Raw genomic sequence first — 8,585 nt, 5'->3', positions numbered from 1 at the left:
AAATTTAGCTCTCTGATGTCGTCAAGATGGAAATGGGGGTGCTGAGGTTGGGTAGACCCCAGAGTGGCCCTCCCTGTGAGGGCTCTGTGGGTGGGGAGTGACATTATTTTTTGGAAGGGGCTGGCACGGCACCTCCATTCTCTTAGCTAACAAGCCCTGACAACAAGCCTCCTCCCCCTAAAGAATCCTGGGATTAGGAAGGAGCTAGGCTGCCCCACAGACACCTAGAAGCTGCTCTGGTTCTCAGTGCTGGGGTCAAAATCACTGCATAACTTACGAGTGGAGAATTTGTCCAGGATGTACCCTGGAAGACAGCTTCTCAGACAGCTCGGGGATGAGGGCTGCTCCAAAGAGGTCTAGGAGCCGTCGGGATTTACAAGGGTTTTGGCAACAAAAATCAGGTAGTTGGAACGTCAAAAGATTACTGTGAATTAAAGAAAAACCAGCCAACTCAAGGTGATGCATGTTGTGCTTTTTTTAAATTTAAATTTTTTATTTTTTGTCTTTTTTATTTAAGGCCACACCCGCAGCATATGGAGGTTCCCAGTCTAGGGGTCCAATTAGAGCTGTAGCTGCTGGCCTACACCACAGCCACAGCAACACGGGATCCAAGCCACATCTGCGACCTACACCATAGCTCATGGCAAAGCCGGATCCTTAACCCACTGAGGAAGGCCAGGGATCAAACCTGCGCCCTCATGGATGCTAGTCAGATTCATTGCTGCTGAGCCACGATGGGAACTCCCATTGCATGCCTTTCTACATATGGGAAGACGCAAGAGCTAGGCTTACTGGAATCAATCCTTTGATTGCACTTTAACTACCTAGGGCTGGCATCTTTCTTTTCTCCATCCTGACTCCCTTCAGTGTGCAAGCCTGCAATGGCTGATGGCTTGATGGCCGCAACATCTTATGTTTACTGATCTGGCAGGAGTCTACACGGGGAAAGTGGGATGGAACCCAATTCAATATGGTGGCACCCAAAAGAGGGGGAGGAAGCCCCACAGAGCAACTCCCTGGCCTGAAGGCTGCCATGCTCCACAGGGCTCTGAGCAAATCCCACCAGGTTGGAGGGCAGGGAGAACACACACGACCCCAATCATTATCAGAACCCTGCCTGGCCGCTCACTGGTCTGGGCCTAGGCTACTTCCTCCTTACAAAAAGAGCAAAGACTTTGAGGGCTGATCTCACTTCTTCAACCCCCAGGAGGCTCTCCCTGGCACACCTGTCCAGGAATGAATTCAGAAAGAGCCATTGGCAAAAGTCAAAACTGGCCTGGGCCAAAGCCGGCACCAGGGCCACGACTAGGGGCACGAGACAGAGGTGCCTGCTGGGCCCGATTTAAGCAGCCTCGCACTCTCAGTGGGTGCAAGTGCCATCTTAGCTCAGGTGCCCAGCTGCCTCACACTCCTCCCCCTCTTGCCCCCTAGCCCGGGATTTTGGTATCTGCTGTTTCCAAAAGGCACATTAGATGTCAGGTCCCTGAGGAGCCCAGGGGCTTGTTTGGGGTCTCATTTAATAATAAAACAATGGGAGCTCCTGTGGTGGCTCAGTGGTTAATGAATCTGACTAGCATCCATGAGGATGTAGGTTTGATCCCTGGCCTCACTCAGTGGGTTAAGGATCCGGCATTGCTGTGAGCTGTGGTGTAGGTCTCAGGTGCAGCTTGGATCCCGTGTTGCTGTTGCTGTGGCTGTGGTGCAGCTCCGATTCAACTCCTAGCCTGGAAACCTCCATATGCCTCAGGTGCAGCCCTAAAAAGTAATAATAATAATAATAACAATAATACAATAATAGCTCAAATGCGCTCGGCATTAGTAGGTGCTGGGTGCCAGCATAACTCAGCTTCACAACCACCCTCCCATTTTTCATATGAAGAGACTGAGGCCCAGGAGTGAGGTTACTGCTGGGGCCCAGGACTAGGAAACGGAAGAGCTAAGACTCCAGTCTAGGTTTTTATTCCCAAGTCCACTGTCTGTAGCATCTTCGCCCCCTGCTGAAATTGCCGGGATGCAGCTCCTGCTCTCAGGAAGCTCACAGTCTCCCACCTGAATGGTTGACCATATTCTGTCTCTACATTGATGACTCTGGATTTTACAAAGGAAGGTTCGAACTCTCAGCCCTTGAGAACTGTGCTCCAGATTCAGCACCCGACTCACCATCCCTGAAGGTGGCTCAGCTTCTGCTGGCTTCTCTCTCCATTCCCCTGGGCTTCTAGAGACATTTTCCTCCCCTGCCCAGTCCCAACTGCCTGACCCCTGTCTTGGTGGCTGCCCTGGGGTGCTCCTTCGCAGCCTGGGTCACACCTCTTCCAGCTCCCCCTGCCACCCCACAACTGGCTCAGCTCGGGCAAAGAGTCTTTGCATCTCAGAGGGATGTTCTGAAGACTGAGGGATGTGCCACCTCCTCAGTGGGGCTGTCACCTTGACAAAGGCCTTATCAAGGTTGTATCTCTCCCAGGCCTACCATCTACTGACAGCAGGTGCTCAGTAATCATAGGCTGACTTTAGGGGGACTGAGCCCAGCAGCCTCAACCCAAGGAGATGCCACCGTGGCACTGCCTGGTCCCACCTCTTCCTGTTGTTCCCTAACTCCACTGAAATGTGTCTGCCAAAAGCATGGCATCCAAGGGAAGCATATTACACTCACACTGACTCTCAGCCCTGTTCCCTGTGCAGCTGTGGGCACCCAGCCCTCTGCGGGTCTCTTGGGTCCTTGTCCAGCCCTCTCATCACCTGCCTGGTCTGGTCTTGCAGAGAAGAGGTGAAACCAGGCCCGGCAAGCTTCCAGGCATCACTTCCTACCTGCAAACCCGTGCATTTCCTCAAACAGCTGTGGGACGTGAACGGCACCGGGTTTAAATGCTGCGGGGTGACCCGCTGCAGGGGTGGGAGGGGTGGGGGTATGCCAAACTGCTCAGCGTGGTGTGCCAGGCCTGCCTGTGCCCAGTCTCACCTCCCTCTACGCCCACTGCTTGAATGTAATATGCCTCCTCACAACAGGAGAATTTCCAGCTCAGGGCGCTCCTCCTTGCACCTGCGCGCTGGGCTTCTTCCCTGGAAGTGGCCTGTCTCAGTCTTTCTCCAGGCCTAGGGGACTTCCTTTCTGAGATTCCCCATGCCCCAGCCGCCCCCCTTCTCCAGGACCATGGCCTCATCACACTGCCTAGGCTTTTTTGAACATCCAGGCTGTCACCAAGTCGTCAACAGGGTGGAATCAGGTTGGTGATGTTTGCTGTCGTACTCGGGATCCCGCACAGTTCCTGGCACACAGTAGTTCAATAAATGTTTCCAGAATGAATGAATGAATGTATGTATGGTGCGTCGGGGGACTGGTTGGTCCTGTGGACGTGGCCCTCGTGCGAGCTCCAGAGAGTGACTCCTTTATCGTCTCTTCCCCGATCTAGCGTTTCCCAGTCAATTCAGTTTCGGTTTCCGTTTCTTTTCTCCTTCTCGATTCAGAAAACCCGAAACTGGAGCCACGACTCCAGAATCCAGGGGCGGGAGAGGAAGGCGAGGGCGGAGCGCGTCGGAGCGAGGCGCAGTAAGGGGGGGCGGAGTCCGGGTGAAGGGGTGGAGCCTAGGAGAGGGGCGTGTCGGGGCGGGGTTAGCCCTCGGCCCCGCCCCGTCCCCCTCCCAGCCCTGCAGCCAGTGCGCCGCGCAGCCTGGCCCGGCTGCTCCTCCGGTTCAGTGGCGCGTCACGCTCGGCGGCGGTTCTTCCGGAGCTGGCGGGCGCGCGAGGCTTCGGGTCTTCTCCGCCCTCCCCGAGGTAATGCGCCCGGGTCTGAGGTGGCACTGGCCGAAGGGAAGAGCAGTGCGATCCTGCCCAGCGCCCTCTCTGTCCCGCCTGAAGCGTGAATCCTGGGTCCGATATCACTCCGCGTTTTGTTTTCTCTTTGCGTGTGACGCCCATCCGCGCTCCTCAAAGGCAGATCCCCGGACAGGCAGTAGTGGCTTCACCTGGGAGCCTGTTAGAAAAGCGGGGTCCAGTCACTTTGGTGGAGCTGCGTTGGTAGCCCTGGGTGCTGGCTTGGTGTACACGTGGCTCAGTGCACAGTCCTCAGGGAAGGTCAGTGGCCGTTCCCAAACCGTGTTTCCGGGATAAGGGCCAGCTGCCCCTCTATGAGCGGCACTTGGTTAAAGTTTACTTTTCAGAGAGTGGGATGCGGCACAGTAGCACCTGTTACCTGCCTCTCCCAGAGGGTAGTGGGAATTGGCCCAGGCTGTTCTTTCCGCCAAGTCTTCAAAATTCTTCAAATTCCAACCTAGGATGCTTCAGCTGCTCCATGTTTCATAGACTAGGAAGTGGAGGAATGCCCACTGCATGAAAACGAGCATGTGTTGGTGGATGAGCATGTCACACACTGGGCCGGTTTCTCTACACGCATGATCCCTAATATCACAGAAATAAATCAGGACATGCTCAGGGAGATGGACTCCTTTGCCCCAAGTCACACATTTAGAGAGAAATGAAAACTGAGCTCCTGCCCTTCCAGAAGCCATCCTGGGCCTGCCAGCCAGCTTTCAGTTGCTCCAGAGATGTGAATCCTCCCCCAGGGGAGCCTTTGGCTGAAGGTTCAGCTTGCCTGGCCCCCAGCTGGATGGCAGCTTCGTGGGAAAAACCTGGGTCAGCGGCAAAGGAACTGAGTGAGCTCCTGAGCCGAAGAAACAGATGGAAAATTTCGGGGAGTTCCCATGGTGGCTCAGTGGGAACAAACCCGATTCGTATCCATGAGGATGCAGGTTCAACCCCTGGCCTTGCTCAGTGGGTTAAGGATCCGGCTTTGCCGTGAGCTGCGGGGTGGGTCACAGATGCCACTTTGATCCTGCATTGCTGTGGCTGTGGCAGAGGCTGGCAGCTACAGCTCTGATTCGACCCCTAGCCTGGGAACTTCCACGTGCCACACATGTGGCCCTAAAAAGAAAAAAAAAAGAAATTTGTGGGTTAAAATTTGGAGCAATTAGTTATACAAGGAGTAACCCCAGTACTGACACTGTGCATGACAAAAGGGCCATTGGGGGGCCTCACATGGGGTAGACACAAGATGGAAAATCCAAATGTGTTTATCCCACCTTGGGAGAGCATCCACGGATAGTCTTCCTTCTTAACCCCTGCACCGCTGATTGAAAAGACCATCCCTCCCTGCCCCCACCCCAGGAAAGCCCTTTCCACCCCAGTGAGGAATCTCTGGATCGCCTCAACACGGAGGGCAGAGGGGAGGGAGGGATCCTATTCAAGCGCAGGCAGATCCCCAGACTTGGATCAACACAGATCTCACCTTTGGGAGCAAGTCTGCAGCACCCAGGGTCGGAGGAGGAAGGAGCGTCCCACAGGGTAGGGTGAGCTGTCAAAGACTTAAGATGCACACAGACAGGGGTCAGACACAATGAAAACAGAACTCTGAGCCAGGGGGCCAGCCCACTGTCTCCAGGAGCCGGTTTAGGAAGACAGTCTGCCAGGCAGACCTGTAGGAAGTCAGGTGGCTATTGACTGGGACAGAGGAAAGGGACAGCGTAGGTGATTAAATAGTCGATCCCGCCAGGGGATTGTAAGTAGAGAAAAAAGTCTGGGAGACCCCTGGGAGTTAATGATCACACCGGAAAGCAGGCAGGTCTAACAACAAACCAAGCAGGCTCGCTGAGCAACAAAACCACCCCGCAGCATCATGAAATAGGCTCTAAAATAGTAGCGAAAGGAGACCCACGTCCTGCCCGGTGAGGTTAGTAAGTTAAGAGTTCCCAGGACAGGCTTCTCTGCACAGACCAAAAACAAAAGTATAGGAGAGGTGACATTATACTGAAACCATGCTCTCCTCTACTTCAATACGTTACTGGCTTTTTGCTCGTTTCCCCTGCTCCGTGACCGTCCCAGGTGGACCATGTAGGGCCAAGAAAACTCCGCTGCTCGTGGAGGAGGAGCTGATGACGCAGTTTAACGTCTAGTCAAGAACAAGGGAGAAAATGGTTTCTTCTCCCCGCTTTTCCTTTGATGATAAAACCGTAGCCCACCAGGTTCTGGGCATGGCCCTCCTTTGCTCTTCAGCTTGTATTTCTCTGTCGCATCCCATGCTAACAAACGCCTGCCTTACCTGTCTCTCTGCCTCTCGCTGAGTCCTTTCTGAGCTGAGACAGGGGAACATACACTCGACTGAGTCCCAAATCGCATTCTGCCCGGTTCGATTTCTACCAGCAATTCAGGAAGTCAACCAACTCCTCCAACGATTAGCCTCAAGGGACCGGGACTTTGTCACCAGATCAGGTCTGTTTGCTGCCAGGCAAGTGTTTACTCAGGAGGCAGCCAAGCGTGGAGAAAGGGGACAAGCCCCTGAAGGCAAGGGGGCTGAGGCATTTACGGAGAAGCAGGGTGGTCTTAGCCGCGGGGAAAGGTGACTGGAGCTGGGGGAGGGGGCGGAAGTTGGTGTTTGGCACAGGAGCATCTGGGATGCAGGTTTCTCTGCAGGTTCACAGAGGAGGCGCTTTGCATGAGAGGGGGCAGTTTCCAGCCCTCTGACATCGAAAGTCCACTCATGGGACAAACCCAGTGTTAGGATCAGTGGTCCCAACGAGCCTTAGGTGGCAACTGTAGGAGACTCGACTCCAAGGTCCTGTGAAAAACTGGGCGAGGTGAAGATGCGAACGTGAGCAATTAAAGAGAAAAAGCAAAACAAAACAACCCAAACTAAAGGGAGTTTGGTCCTTGAAGGCAATTTACAAGCTGGGAGGTTTTCACAAACTGTTCCCTTAATTTGTTAGTCTGCAAGACAAGTGCACGAATTCCTGTTAACAGCTTCTGTCCACTCTAGAGGGCGCAGTTTCAATTTGGTTAATAACTGGCAGAAACCCTAATTTTCTTGTCCCTACTTTTAATTTAGGACCATCAAGAAAAAAAAGGCTGCCGTTATTCCAGTTCCACAAGGATCAAGCCACTGGCCACCACAGTTGCCCACCCATGGTGCCCCTGAAGGAAACTGAGGCTGGAGAAAAACAGAAAGCATCGTGTGTGTCGGACGGACTGGCCCCTCGATAGTTAAGCTACATCCCTAAGGAAAAAATGCCAATGACTCCAGGTTCTTGCATCTCCCCATATATACAAAAGCAGTGAAATCAGTACGTTGAGAGGTCTGGTTTTTGCGATGAGCAGTCATCTTTTTATGCTTGAGTCCATGTTTTTCCTAGCAAAAAAAAAAAAACAAAAACAAAAACCCAAACCAGCAAACAGTTCCTATATACTCTGGCTCCTCCCTAACCTCTCCAGAGCAGTTTCTTAGAGCAATGGGAGCCTTCCCTCTGTTCCGCTATAAAGCTTGCCCACTCCTCTGCCTGCCTTTGAGTCTCGGCCAAAACGTGGCAGTGACGGACCCCCTCACGACAGCCAGTTATGACTAAGTTAACTTTGCTTGTTCTCATTTGGGTTTCCATAATTGTTGTCCACAAAACCTCAGATCCACCATAACATGGAGTGAGTGCGTGTGTGTAGCCTGGGATAAGAACAGGGAGTATGTCTGTTTCTTGACTCCTGTGCTGTGTTCAGAGTCTTCCCATGGATGTGTCGATGGAGGGCTCATACCCAAATCCCACTTCCTCCTCCTCTTGGCTGCTCAGCTGGACCACGTTTCCCAAGCCTGCCTTGCAGTGAGATGTGGCCGCAGAGTGGGAAGGAGTGATGCACACGGCTCCAGCGCCTGGCTCCTGGACACCTTCCTTGCAATCCTCAGCTCTCTCTCTCTTGTCTCACCTGCTGGACAGACAGCGAGGGTCCGGTGGAGGATTGAAGACCCCTGTGATGGTGGAGCCACTGGATAGAGGAGGCTGGAGCGCTAAGTGACAGTGTGGCTCAGAGTCCTGCCACCCTGCCTTGGACCACCTCGTTGTGAGTGGAGAACACTCTTGCCTGGGTTAAGCTCTGAAGATCCATATGCTCTGACCTGCTGGGAAGCTGGTGCAGTGGCTTTGTTACTGAGCTCAGGTTCAGCTGCTCATTGTTCAAAAGCCAGTATGTGAGAGGCAAATGTTGGTAGAAAGCTTTCATCAGAAAGCCAGCACGCTGGGGACAAGGTGGACTCAGGTCCCCAAAGACTAACTGGGAAGATTCTGCTCAGCTATGACAGTTTTTAAAGAGAAAAAGGAGAAGAAATCGCAGTTAGTCGTTGAGGCAGAAGGCTGGGTTCTGCGTCCTCTTCCGTGGCGCGCAGGCTGGCTGACTCCTCGTCATCTCTCTTCCTGTGTCCTCCTGCCTGTGGGGTCTGCCCGCGGGATCACTAAGGGGGCTGCAGGGGATAGAGGGCTAGCCATGCTTCATCACTTCTTCTTTTAATCCAGAGAAGGATCAACAGGTTAGGCAGGACATTGTGTCTATTCAGTAGAGCCTAAGTCGAGAGTTAGGCTAAATGCCACCTAGTGATCTCGTTTTTGTAACTCGGGGGAACAGAAATTGGCACGTAGGACAGGGGCGAAAGAGCGACTTACAGCCGCACTTGTCAGACATCACCCCATTTCTACGGGATTAGGGCGAAGGTCTGTCTTCCTCCGTAACTTCTTCATGCCGACCCCTGGCGCCGTGTTCTCGGAGTGGGAGATGTTAGCGT

The 8,585-nt window shown here is 53.4% G+C and overlaps 1 long non-coding RNA gene across 1 annotated transcript; it reads right to left on the bottom strand.

The window, feature by feature from the left end:
* Positions 1-1,943: 1,943 nt before the first annotated feature.
* Positions 1,944-6,602, bottom strand: LOC125136266 (uncharacterized). Its single transcript, XR_007137141.1, has 3 exons — positions 6,090-6,602; positions 5,280-5,939; positions 1,944-4,393 (listed from the first exon to the last, which is right to left on the bottom strand). It is a non-coding gene; the product is annotated as an uncharacterized LOC125136266 (long non-coding RNA).
* Between the last annotated feature and the right edge of the window lie 1,983 nt (positions 6,603-8,585).

This window comes from Phacochoerus africanus, chromosome 1 (genome assembly GCF_016906955.1).
Source record: "Phacochoerus africanus isolate WHEZ1 chromosome 1, ROS_Pafr_v1, whole genome shotgun sequence".
In the NCBI taxonomy this organism is placed as follows: Eukaryota; Metazoa; Chordata; class Mammalia; order Artiodactyla; family Suidae; genus Phacochoerus; species Phacochoerus africanus.
This window is presented reverse-complemented; position numbering and strand designations above follow the sequence as displayed.